The following is a 20,097-nucleotide window of genomic DNA, read 5'->3' as shown; positions in this document are numbered from 1 at the left end:
CTGCATTTCTGGTCATGCCTTTTGTGGTATCTTTCAGAAAGAGGGTAAGCATAACTGGAAACCCGTAAGTACAGTTTATATGCATTTTAAATGGGCTGAGCTAACATTCAGTTTAATTGGAAAGAGTCCTGAATGCAAAGCAAAGCCTTCCCACACTGTAGAAATCCATATGTTAAAATACTTCCTTTTTTTAGAATTTCACAGCGCTATAGCCAAGAGTTGCTAGAACAAGGTCCCTGTGCTGTCCTGTTTTGAAAATAAACAAATTGACAAATCTGTTCTTTGTGCTGCAGCCACCAGTTCCTTGGTATATTTGCAAATGCAGAAACATAAAGCTGAATAATCCGCTTCTCTCAAGACTGCACATTAGGCAATTAAGGGGGTATGTTTGCAGGAAGGCACACTGGGCATTAGGCACACAACTATTAACAATAATAAGAATTGGGCATTTAATTCCCTTCATAGGGATGAAAATGTATCTCTGCTGTTTAATGCAAGCCAGTATAGTATTATGTGATAAACACGGATCAATAGAAAAGGATTTTTAAATTTAGAATGCCATTCCTCCACCACAGAATTGGCAATAGAGACTGTTTCCCAGTAATAGAACCAGTCTACCTCTGCTGAGACAGGAGCAAAGTTATCTGAGGGAGTAGCAACAGTGTCATTTATTTTAATGAGGCTTGTTCTCCAACAAATGCTGTTTCCGCACTCTCGGGAAGGTTCCAGTAATGCTATAAAAACCAGAAAAGAGCCCTATCAAATGTTCGAGCACAGCTGTGTTTATATAAGCCCAGATCATGGCACATAGCAGGGCCCTACGTTCAGGCAGCAACAGAGTTATCTAAACCAGGTACGTTGGGGCTTATTACAATTTCTACCCTTGTCAGGAATTCGGCTTTTTAGTCCAGCTGATAAACTGATTGTCGTGTATCCTTAGGTGAGTCATCTGTTTGTTGAACACTAAAACCTCCAGATTCAAACTTCTCCAGATGGATATTAAAAAAACCTGTTGCTTTTAGGACGTTAGGATTTCATCATCCTTGGCCCTTTCCATGGTATTATATATTACTATACACACTTTTGGCTTGCCAGTCCCAGTCCTGATTGGGCAGAGGGAGGGGGAACCAACAAATTGGCTTTGCTGTGGGGTTTGGCAGTGTTAGTCTAGGGAGAAAAGCAAGCTAAAATTGGCACACAGGCTGCATTTACTTTAAGCTTGTATTTCAGCAGTCTAGCAAACCCAATGGGAAACTTAATTTCTAAAGATGAACATTATCGAATTGCAAAAGCTATATTTAGGTCAATCTCTTCATGCCAAAATTATTAGACTTTACTAGGAAAAAATACATTACCGGCTAGAAACATATTAGCATTACTTGTGTTAAATGGAATAACTGTATTTTAATGCACTTTTACCTAATTCTGAAGATCCAGTGTCGACTTCTGACATTTTGAAAAACCCAGGAAGCTTGTATCTGGATGTTTTACAAGTATTTTCTTTATCAGGTAATCACTCAGTTTGGGCTAGACAGTTATTTTTGTTACGGGAATGCTCCTGACCCTCTTTTCCTTGCCTGGGCTGCTCCTTTCCTCGTGCTAGTGCAAGTGTTATGGTGGAGAGCTTGTTCAAGAAACTGATCTGGGAAAAATACCATGCAGAAAAAGGTGGGGGAAGTTTAGAGAATTTAAACATTTGGAAAGAGAAGAAAAAATATGCAATGGTACGGAACCAGTATAAGCATGTGGTGAAAATTTAATGTTCTTTTAGCAGGCATGTTTTTTTGAGCATGCTAGTTGGAGTTTCATTTACAGCAAAGAGTTATCATGCCTTGTCAGATACAAAGCTGTGGGTTTATTATAGATTAACGCGTGACATTTTTAACTTTCCTGAAGCAATTTTGAAATGTAAGTTAAAGCCCAGACAATGTTTGTTCCATGAAGCGGTAATTGATGAAAAAGGGTTTGATGAGTAAAAGAACTTATGGACCTGTCATTGAGGATTAAACCCTATTCATAAAGAAACTCCATGCTAGGTAATTGTGGTTGTCGTGCTTTGTGATTCAGAAAGAGTGGGCAATGCTTGTAGCAGTGTGAAATGGAACTTGAGCTCAGCCACAAAATCTTTTTTTCCTATACACCAGCAACAACTCATTCCTGATGCCTCTTAAGGAAGAAGCAACTTAAACTGGAAAAAAATCAGAAAGGCATAGACTTTTCAGGTGAAGTATAGCGAAAGACACCTGTTAACACTTGCATTTAACGTAGCAGTCAGATTACTGTAGTCCAGAGTAAGGTTTATAACCTGCATAGTATTTTTCTGGACTTCTCTTTTAGAAGAAACCATCCAAGATAAAGCATCATTGAAGAATTCTGTGCTAAAGATGGCTATCAGTTGCCCTTTCACCTTGTCACTTCTCTGTTCTGAGCTTCAAGAGAAGGTGATAAAATATCTTGCTGGCAAAAATGCTACATTGTTAAACTCTATTTTAAAAATGAAAGCCTTGATAAATATTAAGTCTCAATTCCACATGCTGACATGTGATGAAGCCTTTGTATTCTGTTGTAGTATAGGTTTGTAAAAGGTCAAGCTAAAGTGTTCTGAGTGTAGTCTCAATGTATATTCTATGGACAAAAAGGAAAAAAAATCTTATAACATTTTATATTAAAAGCATATCTTTATTTGGCATTCTCAACCTGTAAAATTCTCTGATCTAGAATATCATCCAAGGTTAAGCTAAGGTTATCCGTGTAGCATTGCCAGTTTATGCTATGTTACCCTTTCCTGCGCGGCTTAGCTAAATCCAACAAGCATGCAATCCACAGTTTTAAATATGTAGAATAAAATGCCAATCCCTTTAAAGTCAGTGGAAGGTTTCTCAGAGAAAATACCAAGGCAGTAAAGATTCTACAAGGGACAAGCAAACCCCACTTAATTGTTTAGACATCTATTAAGGGTCAATGGTTTAACGCAGAAGCTACTCCTGTTTCCCATATTGGCACAAGAAAGCTTTTTTTCTATCATCAGATGCGGTGCTGCCAGGGTGAGGTGTCTGGTCAGGTGTATCAGGGGACATAGAGTGTAAAACATGGGTCCTGCTGAAACCAGATGTCTGTGGCTTACTACTAGCAATGCATCTACTGCTATGACAATACCCAGAGGAATTAAGGAGCCCAAGTTGTTGTCCTGAGCGGGCACTTATCTTTGACGCTCGGGAACTCATTGGTGTAAGCTAGTTACTGCAACAAAATGAAGGAAATTATCCTTCAAAAATAAAGAACCGATCTGATTCTTCAAATGCTGTGAGTCTGAAAATGAATCTCTTACCCGATCCTGCAAATAGTCCTGCCTAATTTTATAATTCCTCTAAATTAGACTAGCCACATGCTTACCGCTAAGCTCAAATCTGTCTGTAGGATCTAACATATGTTAAATCATGTGTCTGATTCCCTGCAACCTATTCTGTAACTCAAAAATGCACCAGAAAGCTGTCTTGTAGTTTCTACTTACCTACCGACAATTGAAAACAAATCATGACTGCGTTGCTGAAATTTTCATGACCTAGGCACATTTTGCAAGAAATGTGTTTGTACAAAACCCCACCAAAGCCAAAAATGAGGGGAAATCTGTGTTTTCAGTGAATATTTTACTGTTCTGCAAAAAGCAAAAGCTATAATGGAAATCACTTTGCTTACCACAGAAATACAGTCACCTCTGAACAACTATTTTTGGAAGTTCCTTGTTATAGCTGTAATTGACAGACTGTGAAGAGTCGCTTCTTTTGAACATGTTGAACCTTAGTAATTCCTCTTCTGATTTTCTGAAAATATAAAATTAAGTATGATTATTTAAGTGTGTACTCCATTTGGAAGGGAAGTGGTTTATGACATATTGAAGCTAAGAAATAAAATTCAGGTCACATTGTGGAAGACTGTCCTGATTTCTTTACAGATAACTGATTTCAGCATGTAATATCAGGCACTCAGTTAATATGCAACTTCAATTTTTACTCATGGCTTCTTGACTTAAGCAGCTTTGTTTCTCCTGGATACAGTCGCCCGACGCTTGGTTTCTATACAAGTGAGTGAGGAAAGCTCTGTTATGATGCTGATGCAGAACCCAAGTGAAATTCCTTGGAAGCTATCTAGCGTAGGCAGGCTTACCAGCTACTTCTTTTCTAAGAGTTACTGTCTGCGTCAGGCTAAAATGACTGGTAACTCAGAATAAACCTCAGACCTCGATTAATTCCAAATTCAGCCATTGTGCAGCCCTTCAGTCGCTGAGGGTTAACTTCCCATGCTGCCCTTTAATTGACCTCAACATTGGACTTCTGGAGCAAACACTGATAAGGGGTGAATGACAGTTCAGCTGCATGCAAGGTCCGAGCTAGGTGACTGAGTTGCCTGGACCTTGTGTATCACCTTCTCTACTTGGGTGATGCTGTGGGCTGCGACCTTTATGCTGAAGGTGCTGAGCTAAAAGCACCAAGCCTGTCTCTGTCAGTGCCTGGGTTTGCTTCCAAATGTCAGTGCTTTTATAAGGACAGGTAGTAGAATCATTCTTTTGACAGGTCAAACAGGAAAAAGAGTTAAAAAAAATCCTAGAAAAAACCTGCTGCTGTTTAAAATAGAGCAGAGTTCCACCGAGTTTACTCCACTGCAGTCACCCGGTGCCAGCGCTTACCCTCCCATAATCAGTTGTTAGCTATCATCTCCCTACTTTGCTAGTTATTTCTCACCTTCTTAATCAAATTGTCATAAATAGGTCAGGAATTCTTACTATGGATTTTATTCAACAACACCTCTTTATCTCTTACTTGTCATAAGTCCTATCCAATTTTCTCTTACTTTTCCATGTGCTCTGTCCTCATGACAATCACTTCTGTTTGATTACTGCTACAAGGCCCTGATTGCAATTCTTCACTGATGAGAGAGCTCCGGGAGGATTAGGGTTGTATTCCAAATTCTGCCAAAAACATTCTGACCTCAGACAGTGCATTCTGAAGACACGTCCTGATACTTTCAGTCACACAGAATATTCATTTACTCCAGGAGGAAAGAGTAAACCGGAATCAGGAAAATGAATGATTTTTGGTATTACCTGTCAGAATTTTCAGTTTATAGCTCACAATCATTTTTTACTCATTTTTACCTCTGATAAGATAGTACCTTCTGTTGTAGGGGACTGGAGGTGTATCTCTGTTAATGACTGTGAGATAATCTGTGACAAGCGTTTTGACACTGGTCTGATAAATGCAAATAGAGGGTTAACAATTTTAGTTCATTAACAATAGACCATGTTGGTTTGGTTTCCTTATTTCACCAGGGCTTGGTTTTCACAGATTGTGTGTATTACAATAGGATTTATCTTACACCCTCAGTAAAACCATTGGTTTATAATTGTAGGATTATATGGAATAATTATGGCATTCCCTGCTTCCCCATGGGAATTCTGCTGTCTTTCCCCACTGACTAAAAGGAGCTGAGTTTTCTAGTGGTTAACGTACGAGCCTGGGAATTGGGGAGTCCAGCTTTTATTCTCAGCTGTGTCAGTGATTTACCTAGAGATTTCTCAGTGCCTCAGTTTTACTAGAATAATGATGTTAACTTGCCTTTTGATAGGAGTGCTAGGAAAATCCCTGGATTGTTTGCTGCTTCAGTGAAAGATGGGGTTGCTCCACACTTACTAAGGGCAGATTAGTCATTCAACTAATTCTGCAAGCAATAGCTGGAGACATCGTGCTTGTACAGACAGTTACAGCTTGTGTCTTGGTGTTAAGTATTGTGCATAAACTATCATTATTGTCCCAGCCCTACCGGGCAGTCCCTTTGTGGGTTAAATGGGAGTACTGGAGGCTGGGACACCTGAGCCTATAGGGCTGTGTGCAGCATCTATTCTTCTTTGAATATTTCTCAATTAAATTTCCAAGCTGTTTAAACTCTCCCATTGTTTATATGCCCCCACATACATACATATATATACAAAAATGCACACACACTCTTGTAAGACTCACAACTTCTCTGTCCTCTTTGTCCAGACTGGCAAAAAACCCCCGCAAAACCAAAACCAAAAAAATCTCAACAATAGAGGAACAAGGAAAGTTTTAAAAAAGCCTTAATAAATAAATTGTTCTAAGGGATTAGAAATTACAAGGTACATTTGTTTTCATTCAGGAGTGATACAATGAAGCTGATTAGGTTTTTTTGGTTTTGTTTTTGGTTTTTTTTGCAACACCATCTATGTATATTATCGTTATGCCAAAGGTAGGTGTACAAAGTTTCCTTCTCTATAGTGAGACTGCTTAGGCATATAATCATATTAAGATGACTAAAGAGAGAAGACAGGTCCTAAAAGTATTTGGAAAATGCTTTTAGATTTCTGGAGCTTTTAGTCCTATATATATGAATATACATACATGATACATATATATAAGTGTGTACATATGCATGTATGTACACATGCATATAATTATAGCCCCTTCACCTCTCCCCCCATACACCAGAAAGACACAGCAGAATGTTCCTTTCACAAACTATTTTATCTCACAAAGCATTCACATCTCCAAGTGACCAGCTTTAACGAACATAACCTAGTCCTCTCACAAAGTACAATGAAATAACTATCAGAGACCAATTCATTGATCAAGCTAGTAACAGGTTATGCCTACACTGCTCCACTGTGTATATTCACAGCACCAGCCATTGCTTCTGCTACTCAATCTTTGTTATTTTATTTTTTGCTTTCCACCCTGCAGTAGCAGCAGCAGCAGCAGCTCTGATTGCAACAACCAATAGACATGGTTAGCAGTGTGAAATGTAAAATAACAAAACCTACAGTCTGGCTAGCTTTGTGGATGATATGCTGCAACAACCAGCCATTTCCTGCCCGTGGCTGTGTCAGCTGAGCCATCCACAGTCCATTTTTTCATTGGTTTTATTTTTTTCAGTGTCCATGAAATCAGGAATGGGACACAGCATGCTTGGAATTTGGCCAGTATCCTGTTGAGTTAGTAGAATGGAAAGAAAGTAAAAAGTACACTGACCCAATTTCTTTGGCTAAATATACTGGGCCATAACAGCAAAAGCTATGAACGTGTTTATTCTTTGAATCATTTTTCAGATGAAGTGGCTTAGGACAATACATTACAAATGGAGCTGGAGATCAGGGAGTGAAGTCTCCTCATCAGGCTCTCCATTAACTTCAAACAGCTCTTTACATCCCAGGTCTCAAAGATTTAAAAGTACGCTTAATTTTTTCTTTCTGTTATTTTTCTACCTAATTTCATTTCACTGAAAGTTTCTGTCCACTTTTTGTACATGTTTTAATTAAAGGAGGATTAAAAATAAAAAACCCAAACAAAAACCCAGTGTATTTTTTTCTTTATGTGACAAGTACCTACATTTAGGATTTGGTGACACTGTGCCCCTTGCTCTCTGGTGTCAGCAGAAATGCATCTGGCTGCATCTGGAAGCAGGAGAAACACAGTAGCACAATAGTTTTTCAAATGCAAAGTGGAGGATGCACTTAAAACCTGATAATCATCTAAATCGAACAGCTTGTGCCTACCTCTGGCTCCCCCACACCTGTGCCATTCATCTTGCCATCCCAGGCAATGCTCTCTTCCAGCGAGGAGCGTGCCAAGGGGTCAGCTGCTCTGTTCTTGGATCTGTGTCCCAAAAAGGACCAAAGAAACCCTGTGATCTCTGTCTCAGTTTCCTCATTCATAAAATGGGGACAATGATCTGCCTCCATCTTTGCCGAGCACCTGGATATATCTGAATGCAAAGTGGTGGGACAGAATGGGAGCCAAGCAGAACTGTTCTGGAGTGCCATATGGCCAGCTAGGTTGCCAGCGTTCAGAGCTAAAGAAGCCAGAGTAAATTATAACTCCTCCTCCTTCAAAAAAGGAAAAAAAAAAAAAAAAAGCTCCAAGTCCAAACAACAAATAAAGGGTTAATTTAGCGCTAATAAACAAAACGCATTTCAGAAATGCTTGGCCAAATAAATGTTCCCTCGCAGCAACCCACCTGCTGGTACTGGCAGAATAATAATTGTACCTGCGGTATAGTATGGTGCACAGCTCCTCCCTCCAGTACGTCCCTGCTTTTGTTGTCTTCTTCAGACCTACAACATAACGTCCTTATCTTACCGTCCTCCCGCCCTCCTCCTTTTCAGTTTTCCTTTCCAGATATCCACCTAAAATGCTTAAAAACTGTAGAAATAATTACGCACTGGGAGGGAATGAGAGAAAAATACAGTTATGTCTGTGAATTTGTGTTTGACTTGGGCCTGAGCTTTTGCCTAATTCACAGATCATCCAAGTTGAATCTTCAGCTTGTTTTTGGCAGCCTCTGTCCTCAGCATTGAAACCCTCTGTCATAGGGACCAGAGGGGGTAAGACCTGAAGAGAGAGGGGAGGGATCGAACACTTGAGTGAGGGCAAGGACATTTGTATCAAACTTGTAGATTTTTCTGCCCAGGAGAGTTTGCCTTTCCCATTTGATGGCAGGTGAGTGTGAGCCAAGGTGCTTTAAGGTGTCCTGCTTGTTTTGGCAGAGGGGTGAGGAAGAACAGTCTCTCCAAGATGATGGCTCAGGGAGTTCTGTGGACAAAAGCCCAGCCTAAGCCATGTGTTGGTATTACTCCAAGGAGCCCGAATGCATGAAAGCAGGAATCCCAGGATCCCAGCAATTTATGGGTTGGACCCTAGCTGTCCTTCAGGGCAAGGCCCTTCCACACAATGGTTGCACAGGCAACATCTGTTTTATAGTACATTCCTGTTAGCAGGGTCTGAGTGGGCAGGGCTAGCAGTATGATGGTACAAGGTCTGGGCACTGGTTTCAGGCAAACACAGTTATTTGGTACATTTTTATTTTTGATGAGAGGTTTCATTGTACATCAACCCCTAGCTAAAGTTTATTCATTGTAAGAACTGACAGAAGTAAAACTAGGTGAAGGAAAGCAGATGGCTGAAACATGTTGTTGAAAAAAATCAATAGTCCCACTTCTGATGCATCGATATTTGGGTGTGGACACATTCAGAATTGATGTTTAAATGTCAGCCGGGCCCAATTTGCAGCGTTTCAAAGCCTCCTTTGTGTTTCAAATTCAGCAGGACTGAAGGTCAGAAGTTTTACTAAGCATTCGACTCCAATGATACACTTTACAAACATTCATTTTTATTTAAAAAGATCTTCTTTTATCTTGTTCCACTGGTAGTAGCCAAGGTGGAAGTACATAGAGCAGGCATAAGTTCAAAGCTTGGTCAAAGGACAACAGTTGCTTATGTTGTCTTGACCCTAAACCTCCCATCATTGCTCCTGAAAAACTAGATAGCTGCAAGTCTGAATTTTTCCAGTGTAGAACTATATTATATCAATAAGTTCTTTTTTGTCCAAATCTGTAAAGGTACTGTGGCCAATAAAACTCTTCACTGAGTTGGATGGTTTTGATGTATGCAGCTTTTGTAGTAGAAAGAAGACTGTGGGGCTATTTAACAGAAAGTGTTGATACCACAGAAAAGAACATTAAAGACACGTATTTCCTTTTTAATTCTATATATTTAAATTACCAGAACTTCAGTTAGTACAATATGGAAAAGCCTCTTTAAAACTAACAGAAATGTGTATTTTAATCATCTGAAGAGTTAGTTATGCACCTTAAGATGCAGTTAAACAAGAGCTACATGCAACTGTAAAAAAAATAAAAAAAATAATCAATGTTTCAACACTAATACCAATAGAATTATCTGGGGTTTAGATTAATTTTAAGATGTTGTTTCATTACTTCAACATGGTTACGAACAGTATTTTGGACATGCAGAAATACTAATTCAGTTTTCTATTTCACAAACCTGAGCAAGTTACTCCCTTCTTTACATATAGTAGGGACTTCAGGAAGCAGTAATTGAAGTTTAAGCCAAAAGGATATTATAAACAGGATTTTGCTAGATAAACGCAAAGGAACAGTTTTAAACTCATTTTAACTGAAGCAGATGTCAGTCGGTGCACAGTGGTAAAATTTTGCCAGGCACCAGTGGTGGCATTTGCTATATGTGCTTTGGAGAGGAGCAAAAGGCTGCATGAGCAAGACTAGTCAGGATGGGGAAGTCAGAGCTGTTAATAGGCTACAGTTCCCTTGAAATTAGTAGGACTGGAGGGTGTTCAGAGTTTTTCAAGGGAGTTGCATTTATTTTTATCTCAGCTACATTACATATTATGAGTGACAGATATGTGGCAAAATAGAGTACTGAAATTTTACTTTAAGTTCTGAACTGAGAAGACAGAACAATGTTCATCACATTTCAAAAAGGCTACAAAGGAAAATCCTAAATAGTTAACGGAGACACCAGAAGGAAACAAAACAGCCAAGCTTCATAAAAAAAAAAGCAAAAAAGGCAGCAATATTTATAGCTGTAAAACAAGAAATCTTCAGAACTTTCTGGGTAATAGAAGACAAAAATGATCCCAAAATCCCAGGCAGAAAAATTAATTTAAAATTGTGCTTTTCTTGAAGAAAATCTCTGACACACTTGTGTTGAGCAGAAAATTCTATCCATGAGGAAGGGGCTAGGAGATATATCCAAGGAAAACATTCCCAGCTTGCATAGCACAGCCAGGGTGGGTTGTCCAGAGGATTGGAATACGATACAGTTATGAAATCATCCAGACATTATTGTCAGCTTGTCCAGAAGTTGTGTCAACGGGACTGCGGTTAGGAATCAAGCAAGAAGGTAGTTTTAAAAAAACCAAACAAACCAAAACAAAAACCAGATTCAAACCCCCTTGCAACAGAAAAGGGAAGAAAAAAAAAAAAAGGAAAAAAAAGAAAAAGGCGGAATTTAAAAGCCATTGTAAGGTTTGGTAGCTTGATATTGGAATACTAGAGTAAAAAGTTGAAGATTCAGCATGCTCAAATGTCTGTTTAAATCAAAGATGCAGGGATGGAAACATATAATGAGATACCATTTCTGGAAGAAATCTGGATCCTTCAAAGATTCCTTCAGTAGGGAAGATGTACTTTATTTAGCAGCCCCCAAGACTTGAAAGAAACGATGTGCCAGGTCTTCCTTGTCTATTTTACAATTACTTAGAAAATGCAAAGAGCTTTCTTGTCCTTGTTTATTCTGAGTAAGAAGAAAGAATAATTATATAGAGCCCTGAAGAACCAAACCAAAAGAAAACAGGATCAACTTTATGGTCATGTGCCCCATTCATACCAGACCTTAGAGACACATTGTCTTTAATATTGTAAAGGAGAAAACTTCATTCACAAATACCACTTTGCCTTTCTTGGAATGACATTTTACTTTGCAGAGATTATTAGTGGTTGGTTGCTTGGCTTGTTTGTTTGTTTGCATTAGAGGAGTCTGCTAAAGCATATTGACTTAAAACAAAAGTCACCTTGGTATCAGTTGCAATAGCCCCGCAAACAGTGCTTGGATTTGCAGCACTAGCTGTCATTGTGTTCTGCTGTTTTCTGAAGGGTAAAGTTGAAGCTATCCTTGACACCACTAACCATGGACCTGCTTCTTGAGCTTAGCTATTCGAAAGATAACATCCTCTATGATTTCTCCTCCGGTGTTTAAAAACCAATCTCATTCCCTACCCCCACATTCCGGTTAGATTTTGTGATTTACAGTCCATAGCTTCAAGTGTTTGACTGTAGAGGCCCCCCCATAGCAGGGGCGTCTCAGCAGCGCCTCTTACTCCATGCGTGCTCTCTGCACTGTGGCTAAAGGAGAGACTTCAGCCTCCAGGGTTATCTTGGCAGTATCTTCCACAAACACATCCCTTTAAAAGAAGAAAGAATCTACCTTTTCAGCTAGCTTAACTTCATCTAGACAGCAAATGCAGCCATGTTTTATGTAGCCAATTTAACTACCCCACCTAACTAAACTAAAGTGAACGTGATTCACAAAGATTTTCTCTTTATCCTGTGTTTGTCCTTTTAACTTCTCTGGTTGCTTACCTGTGCTTGTACCTGTGAAACCTGGGAAACTCTAAGCAGCTATTCCACACTGCAAGCTGCATGCCAATCACCTCAGCAGGGATATACTAGTGGTAAAATGAGACTTTGAAGAGTCTAATGAGTAACATGCAGTGTGGATGATGCATTTTTCTCCATTTTCTGTTTCAGAAGTTCTTATTGTTTCTGCACATGATACAATTTTATCTGCTGATCGTAGCTTATACAACAACAAAGTTTTTAAAGCTCAGGCTAGGTCTTTTTCTTCCTTCTTATTAATTTAAAGAAATAAATATCTTGATGACAGTGACCTTCATTATACCTCAGACCTGATCATTGCTCCCTGTGGGCTCCATTACCTCAGTGAAAGCCATAGACAAAGTTCACTCAATAATATAGAGGGACTGGACTTGTTCTGGCCTGGGAACCTGACACTCCTGCTGTGCTGAATGGCAGTGTACAGATGAGGGATTTGAGAGCTAAGAGAGCAAACTAAATTAAGGCTGCCTAAGGTCTGCTTTGTGCATTAACTTGCAAATAAGGCGGGGGTACAACAACAAAAAAAAAAAAAAAAAAAAAAAAGGAGCGATCTTTTTCTCAAGTAGAAGCAAATAATTCCCAGTTAGGATGTGTTCAAACAGGTTGATGTGATGTGTGATTCAAACCTACAGTAACATAAGATGAATACACTGTATAATAAAAAATATTGCTTTGTGTCCACTGACGGGTCTAGTACTTATCCAACAAAACTTGCCGTATTTTTCTAAGCAGCCATCTGTTTAGAAAAGAGGTTATACATAAGAAATTAATATAATATATGTATAAATTTATATATTTGCATACACATGTGCACATAAATATGTATGTGTGCACATATCTGAACTAATCAGTGCATAGCTAGAGCTCTTAATAAAAGGAGAAAATCTTTCACTGTTACATTCATGGACAAAATTCAAATGTTCAACAGCACAGTCCTTCTACATTACCACCTACACCTGCCCTGAAGGACTATCCAGAAGCGTGACCTACGGACAGCCTACCCTGTAGTACCCAGGCCAGGACCCAGGGCAGCTCTTGTGAAACAGAGTGGACACCCACAGAGTTTGTCTGAGTACCTCTCAGAAAGGCTGTGTTAAGCTTGGATTTTCTAAGAAACTTGAAGTCATATATAGAGATAACTGAGAACTGGAGGCCAGGTATAAGTAAGTGAAGATGCTAAAAATGTGACTTTGGTGGACTTTATGCAATGCTGACCTGCCAGTGGGTAATGCAGCCCACCTCTAGCTGTGATGTGCAGTGAGTGGTAGTGGAGGGCTTTGTGGCTTCTGTGGTCTTTCACAACAGTAATTCTCTGGAAAAACTCTGCTTACCTTTTGGCTTTCTGCACCTGCTTATGTTGGCATCCAGTTATGGCATCTGGCTCACCCGCAATCCCAAAACCAGCAAGAGTTGCTGTGTGTGGAGGTGGTCTCACTGCACACCAATCCATATCAGCCATACAGGGCACTTCCCCAAATGTTACTGAGGCCATTTCATCTTTAAAATGTGTTTTTAAACATCCCACTTTCCCTGAGAGTATATTAACAACCGAACCCTTGGTTAGGTGGCCTTGGGGAGGGGGAGTAGAAAGGTGAGGCTGCCTTTCATGTCCCCTTTTGAAGCAGTGCCGTTGTGCAGAGGGGAATGTCAGACTACTCCGCTGACCTTTCTAGCTTGTCCTTTTGAATCACATTTCTGACTGAGGGGAAGCAACCAGCAGAGCCGCTCTCAGATGCCTGAGCGGTGGGTGCCCATCTCCCCGGGCTCCCTGAGGAGCTCAGCCTGCCCTGGTCTGAGGGAGTGGGGATTCCGGGGGGGGCAGGAGGGGGGAGTCCTTTGATTGCATCCACCTATTTTGGCTTTGCAAGGGATTAGAGCAGAGCAGTATCAGAGGGGAGTGTTAATGTGAAGGCGCACTGGACAGAACAGCAAAGTTCACTTTCTAATAATGGTGCCTTCTTGAACAATCCTCATCCCTTCATATATTTTCTTCCACAATGGTTCTTCTCACTTTTATTTATGCTGGTTTATTTTTCAAGTGGGAGCAATTCCTTTATCCAGGTTGCAGGAAGCAACAGTGCCAGGAGAAGTGAGGGTGTGGTAGGGGAAAATTAGCAATAGGAAAAAGAATGTAGGTGGAGACTCCCAAAACCATCCTAAACCACACTGCTGCTGAATGAAGAGCTATTGCCAGAGGGTGCCATTAACTGTTTCTATCATGACAGCAAATGTCTTCTGGATTCTCCACCTAGCTCTTTCCATCTTTCCTATTTTTGGATGCTACTCCTTGGCTTTTCTTTCCTTCTCTGACACTTTGCCAGCCTCTTTTTGGATCCTCTTCTCACAGATGTGTTTTATGCTACAGTCACCAAGCACACAGGATTATTCCTGCCGTTCTGTGACTCCTTGGTTTATTATATCAGCTGAAGGAGTCCTCTGCTGCATTTGTTTCTTCCTGGGGGGTGATGACTCCTTTGTTTTGGGCTGTTTGGATGTGGTCTCTGACACACTCAATGCTGTTGGGTGTTTAAGGGCCACCTGTTGGTCCAGTCTGGTCACCAAGCTGTCACCAGCCTCCACCTCCTCCTGTCTGCATGGCTGTGGGTGAGGCAAGATAAGCAGAATGTACAATGTGTTAAGAGAAAATGTGCACCATATTTGACAGCATTACCCTGTTGATGGGTGCCAAGAACATGACTGGCATAATTTTCTTTGGTCTTTCTCTGATCTCAGATATAAATTTGATATGGGTTCAGGCAAGCAGATATTTCAGAAGAAATTTAAAGAAGAATTTATTCCACATATAGCTATATTACAAGTATTTACCCTGCTGAATTGAACTCCAGCCATCTTCACAATTTCTTTTTAAGGTGAGTAATGATGGTGTCATCTTTAACAGTGCAACTATTTATGGGAATTGGAAATTAAAAATCCCAACTGTGAACATTCAAGACATTTACTCCCATGTTCCTGTTTAGGAAATGAAAGAGAAACTTGAGAAGAGTCACCTATATAAATGTGGGTGAAAATAACCCATCTGTAGTTAGTAATAGGAACACGAGAGTAATTTTTTTCTCTTTTTGTTCTAACACATGGTACTGAGATCCTATTGCAATGACCCACTTTGAACCAAACATCTTCCTCCCACCCGCTTTTATAAAGACCATCTCTACATTGTGCCGCCTTAGTGACAATTTTTCAAAACGTTGCCTTACAGGCATATCACATCACGACTTCAGCTAATTCCTAAATGTAATGTGTGCTTACACTCTTGTACAGTGCTTTCAACTGTTAAAGTGGAAATTATCGAGCAAAGCAAAAGCAGCTAGGTAGGTTGATAGGAATTATGTATCTCTTTTTGCTTTTGTAAACTCCTTACTCTAACATATCACGGCATTAAATGTAAACACATTCTGTATTTGCAATTTTCCATACTTGATATATGCTTTGTCTAGGCAAATTTCTCCCTCTTGAAGGAAGACAGAATATTTGCTTAGTTTAAGTAAATACATAATATATTAATGTCCATCATTGCTCATATAATTCAAGAAGGTGTAAACCACCTCACCCCTATGTATTCTCCAGGCAACACAAAAAACATTAAAAAAAATACTTAGAGAGCAGAGAATGAAAACCACAAAAATATTAACTTTGGATTAAAATAAACAGATAGATAGATAGATAGATAGAAAGAAGTTTTCTTCTATGCAGGGCATGGGTGGCAATAAAAAAGAGAGCAAAGAAGCAGTGTCAAGGGGAAATGGTGTCCTGAGGCCCTTTGCTACCATGTGTCCAGGTTATTTTCCAGGGTGAGGCCAGCTCCATTATTTGCTTTCTCCGAGTCAGAGATTGGCTGTAGAAATATCAGTGTGCTTGACAGAATGGAGTCAAAGGAACACAAAGCATCAGAGTGACAAAGTGGCCTACTGGCTCCTGGACTGACTTAACATGGCACACAAGTCTGCATGACAGCGCATGAAAAGGCAATGCAAGAACTGCAGAGAGAAGGGGACTTTTCACAGGACTAAGGATCCAGTGCCCCTGAGCTTTTGTTATAAAAGTAATAAAATTAAGAAGAAAAAGATAGAGTAGCAGATAGTACTGAAAGTTCAAGGATTGCTTAGCTCCAAAGCTAGCTATCTCATCAGAAAAAAAAAAAAATGTTATGTGGAGAGTTAACCCCACAGGCTGGAAAAGCAAGTCTCCGGGTGGGTGGGGAGGAGGGAAGAGGGAAGATAGACAAATGTGGATGACATCTTGCAGCCTGAGAAGAAACAAAAAAATTATTGGTGCTTCACAGTCAGTCACCAAGACAACAGCAGATTGGATTTGGAGCTGCCTGTAATAATTTATGACTACTTTGTCTTGGTTGGATTATTGTGTTGCTTTGCCTGCTTGTGTTGGATTCATTAGCTTGGCAAGAGCTTCAGCCAGAAAGACAAGGTAGAGGGAAAAGAAAGGGGGAATTTGGGGAAATTTGGATCTGCAAAAGGGTGATGTAAAAATACTGGTGAACTTGAAAAACGTTATTGCTTTTGTTGTTTTGAACATCTTTTGTGCTTTGATTTCTTCCCAGTGGTAAGAGAGAGAGGCACACAAAGAGCAGTGACAGTGAAATCCCTTGTTGCTATAAAAGGACCTTCTGGTCCCCGTATCCACTGCTGATCTCAGGCTCCCAAGAAGAAAGGTCAAAAGTGTGCTGGGACCTAGCAGGACCCTTTGGCCCTGACAGACAGCTGGAAGGAGAATCATGGTGTTTGCACCCCTGGAGGGCAGGGTGGCAGGCCCAGAGCTTGGGGAGGTGGGAGGCAATAAAAAGCTGAAGGGACAGTCCTGCAGGAGCTGTGTCACAGTAGCATGGTATGTTTTGTACACAGGAAAGACAGCAATAATGGGGGACCTGAAAACACCAGTTCAAACCCAGCAGTGGCATAGCAGGGATGGACAAGCATCAGGCAGCATGCTGCACTTGAGTTGGCTGGAGAATGGAGAGATGAAGACTGGCGGTGAGGGAGGCTGCCCTTTCACAGCAGGCAAACAACTGAGAGACAAAAATCCTGTCAGTCCATTCCTGCTGGGATACCCACAGCTGTTAGAGGCAAAGATGGTAAATTGCACACACAGACAAATTGCTCATCGTATGGTCTGATTTCCTTTGGAAGAAGTGTGTGGCAAAATGCAGAAGAAAACATCCTACAGGATGCAAATTAAATGCAGTGTTATGGCACTGGACCTGCTAGGCTTGCTTTTTCAAAAGCCAAAGGTTTTACCAGGGATTGGCTGTCCTGCAGACTTCCCTTTCTGGGGCACCTCAGAGGTATATTAAAACCTCCAAGCAACAACAGTAAGAGAGCATTAACAATGGCAGGGAGAATTCTTTTGCATCTCTGAAATGGATGCTAGAATTCAACTCCTGAACACTCAGAAAGGGTGGAGGTTCTGTCTGTTCTGCTCCACCTATAAACCCAGCCAGCTTCGTCCCCAGAATAATCACCGTTCCACCCAAGTATTTAAAAGAGCCCAAACAGCATTGATCCCCACCCCCCACCCCACCCCACCCCCCATCCCCCCCCCCCCACATGCCCAAGTTTTATGGCTTCGGTAAAGTGACAAATGTGAGGAAGGAGCAGTTTGGTATGTGCCATACTTTGCACATTGAACTGGTTTTATTACCTCTAACATTTTAAGTTGACAAGGTGGAAAACATCCTGTCCTTATGCATACAAAGGACCAATTCAACATGGGGGTGTCTGAACAATTGAAATTAATGCACATCCCCCACAAATGTATTTGGGGAAATAATTTAGTATTGTAGCCTAACTCTTTGGGTTGAACCATCCATTTATATGCCTGGATTTTTCTTGACTTGTAGCTTTCCCTTTCAAAGATATGGCAGACCTCTCTTTCTCCCTGAGGTTAGGGCCAGTTTAGAATGCTACTTTAGGATTACCATAAATAAATTTACAAAAACCATAAACAAGAAAAAGAAATGGCAACTCTGAGCCATTCATCATTTTTCCTTCACTTCGTTTTTCTCCCTACAGCTAGTGCAGTAGCCCTTTATGAACCCCAAATGTTCCTCGCTCTTCTGTGGCAAGCACTTTGTGAATTGTTTATTAGCTTGGAAAACTGTTTCTGTCTCTCAGGACAGGCATCAGTAGAAGATATCTGGGATGAGTACTCTATGAAGAAAGTACCTTTATGCCTTAGGAACAGATGAACTATTGTAAATGATCCAGCGCTATGAACCATGCTGAACTGAAGACCAACAAATGTTACCTTCCATCTCTTCTAGTGACTTTAGTGTTGTCTTCATTATCATCGTCTGTTCTCCCTTGCCAATTCAGTCAGCAGTTTGCCTCTTGTGCTACATACCAGCTGACAGATGTATCCTTTTCATTTCACATACTTTTAAAGCCTTGGGCACTGCTTTCTGGAGATATTTATACAGCTCTGGGACCCAGTTGCTGGAAAAGTAGTTTGTACTGAATATTTGTTACATGTTCTACAAGATCCCACACACTCTTACTTTGCATAGAATAAAACAAAAAAAAAAAAGGTGCTGATGCTTTGGGTGTATTTTGTGTGAAATATATACAGTAGACATTGCAATATTCTGACAACCTTTCAAAGGTTTTCTCCATAACAGTATGAATTACACGAGAAACCATTTTCATATATGTCATAGTGACTTGAAAACCTATTTAACACCACGTTTCTTCATTTCCTGCAAGCAAAGAGAGTGGAAGAATGTCTTCCTCCTATGCATCACATCTCAGCGTACTCATCTCGAACACTGGAAGAGGAAGGACATCTGCAACAAACCACACCGCCGAGTCTGTTCCCCCACAGCAGTCGCTAAGAGCAATCAGTCATATGCTAATTCTGCTGGTGTAATTTCTTCCTCTTATATTAGTTGATATGGGACAAAGTGCGGAACTGGTGTGAAGATCACTTGGTTTTATTTTGAAGTTGTCTTTTCCTATGTGTGTATATTTCACTTTCAGGATACCTTATAGGTATATGGCTACCTATTGAATAACCAACTCCTGGCCGGGCTGGAGGAAGATGGCAGATGCTGAAGGCTCTTTGGCTCGGTGTGTTACTGCTGTTCTTTCATTTAGATGATCCGTGTAGAAAAAACGATAAATGCATAATATTTGAAAAATACCATAGCAGAACCCTTAAGGTAAAACAGCTGGCCTTTGCTTCAGTTTCTAGGGCAGCATTTTAATAAACATTAGTCATGGTGATTATGGAACATTTTATCAAGGATGCATCATTTGCAGCGTTATTCCATTTTTGAGTCCATATTAGCATAATAACTTGTGTTATAAGTATAATTTGAGATGTTTTAAGGACATGGCTGGAGAATAAGAAGTTCAGGCTGGAAAGCGTCTGATTGCCAGTTGCTTGTCTTGCTTGCCAGGGCCGATTAACATATTTCTTCCATTTTTGCCTTTGTTTGACTTATCAAAATACAAATGTGCTGCAGACTTTCAGAATCACTTAGGCTCCTTGTTCAGGCTTCAGAGGCACATAGCAACACGAAGCACATTCATGCAGATTAAGTGCTCTTTGGAGTATTAGAAACCACTTAATCTGTATAAATATGCTTCAGGTTGCTCAGTTTTTATACCACCTTGAGAAGGAACTGCAGCGGTACAGAAAAGCATGTGATGCATTATTTAAAAGAAGATATATAATCCATGATAAGTTTATCTTCCAAGTGACTATTGTCAGAATCATAGTTTATTTTCTATATTTTGTACTTCATTGCACTGTGTTAATGTAAGTGACAAAGGGAATTTCCTATTATATACTCTATTACTTTCAAAATTCTGTTTTTATTACTGTTGATTTAGAAGATAAGCATGAGAGATGTATAAGTACTGAACAATTTTACTTTACAAATTCATGCAGCAGGAAGGATTTACACTTTTAAACAGAAAAAGGTAAACAGTATTTATTTTCTCACCTAGCTAGATATGTTAGTTCATGCATAAAAAAGCATACTTTTTTAGTTTCCATTGACTCTAATTTTCATTTGCAGTAGAGCTGAGAAGAATGAAGTATGAGACAGGACTAAG

The 20,097-nt window shown here is 40.1% G+C and overlaps 1 long non-coding RNA gene across 1 annotated transcript; it reads left to right on the top strand.

Annotated features, from left to right (window-relative positions):
• The first annotated feature begins 777 nt into the window (after nt 1-777).
• Nucleotides 778-18,618, top strand: LOC142600731 (uncharacterized). The gene is made up of 3 exons (XR_012834291.1): nt 778-853; nt 14,741-14,877; nt 18,052-18,618. It is a non-coding gene; the product is annotated as an uncharacterized LOC142600731 (long non-coding RNA).
• Nucleotides 18,619-20,097: the final 1,479 nt, after the last annotated feature.

This window comes from Balearica regulorum, chromosome 2, assembly GCF_011004875.1.
Source record: "Balearica regulorum gibbericeps isolate bBalReg1 chromosome 2, bBalReg1.pri, whole genome shotgun sequence".
Classification (NCBI taxonomy): Eukaryota; Metazoa; Chordata; class Aves; order Gruiformes; family Gruidae; genus Balearica; species Balearica regulorum.
Note: the sequence above shows the minus strand (reverse complement) of the source record. Positions and strands in the feature narration are given on the sequence as shown.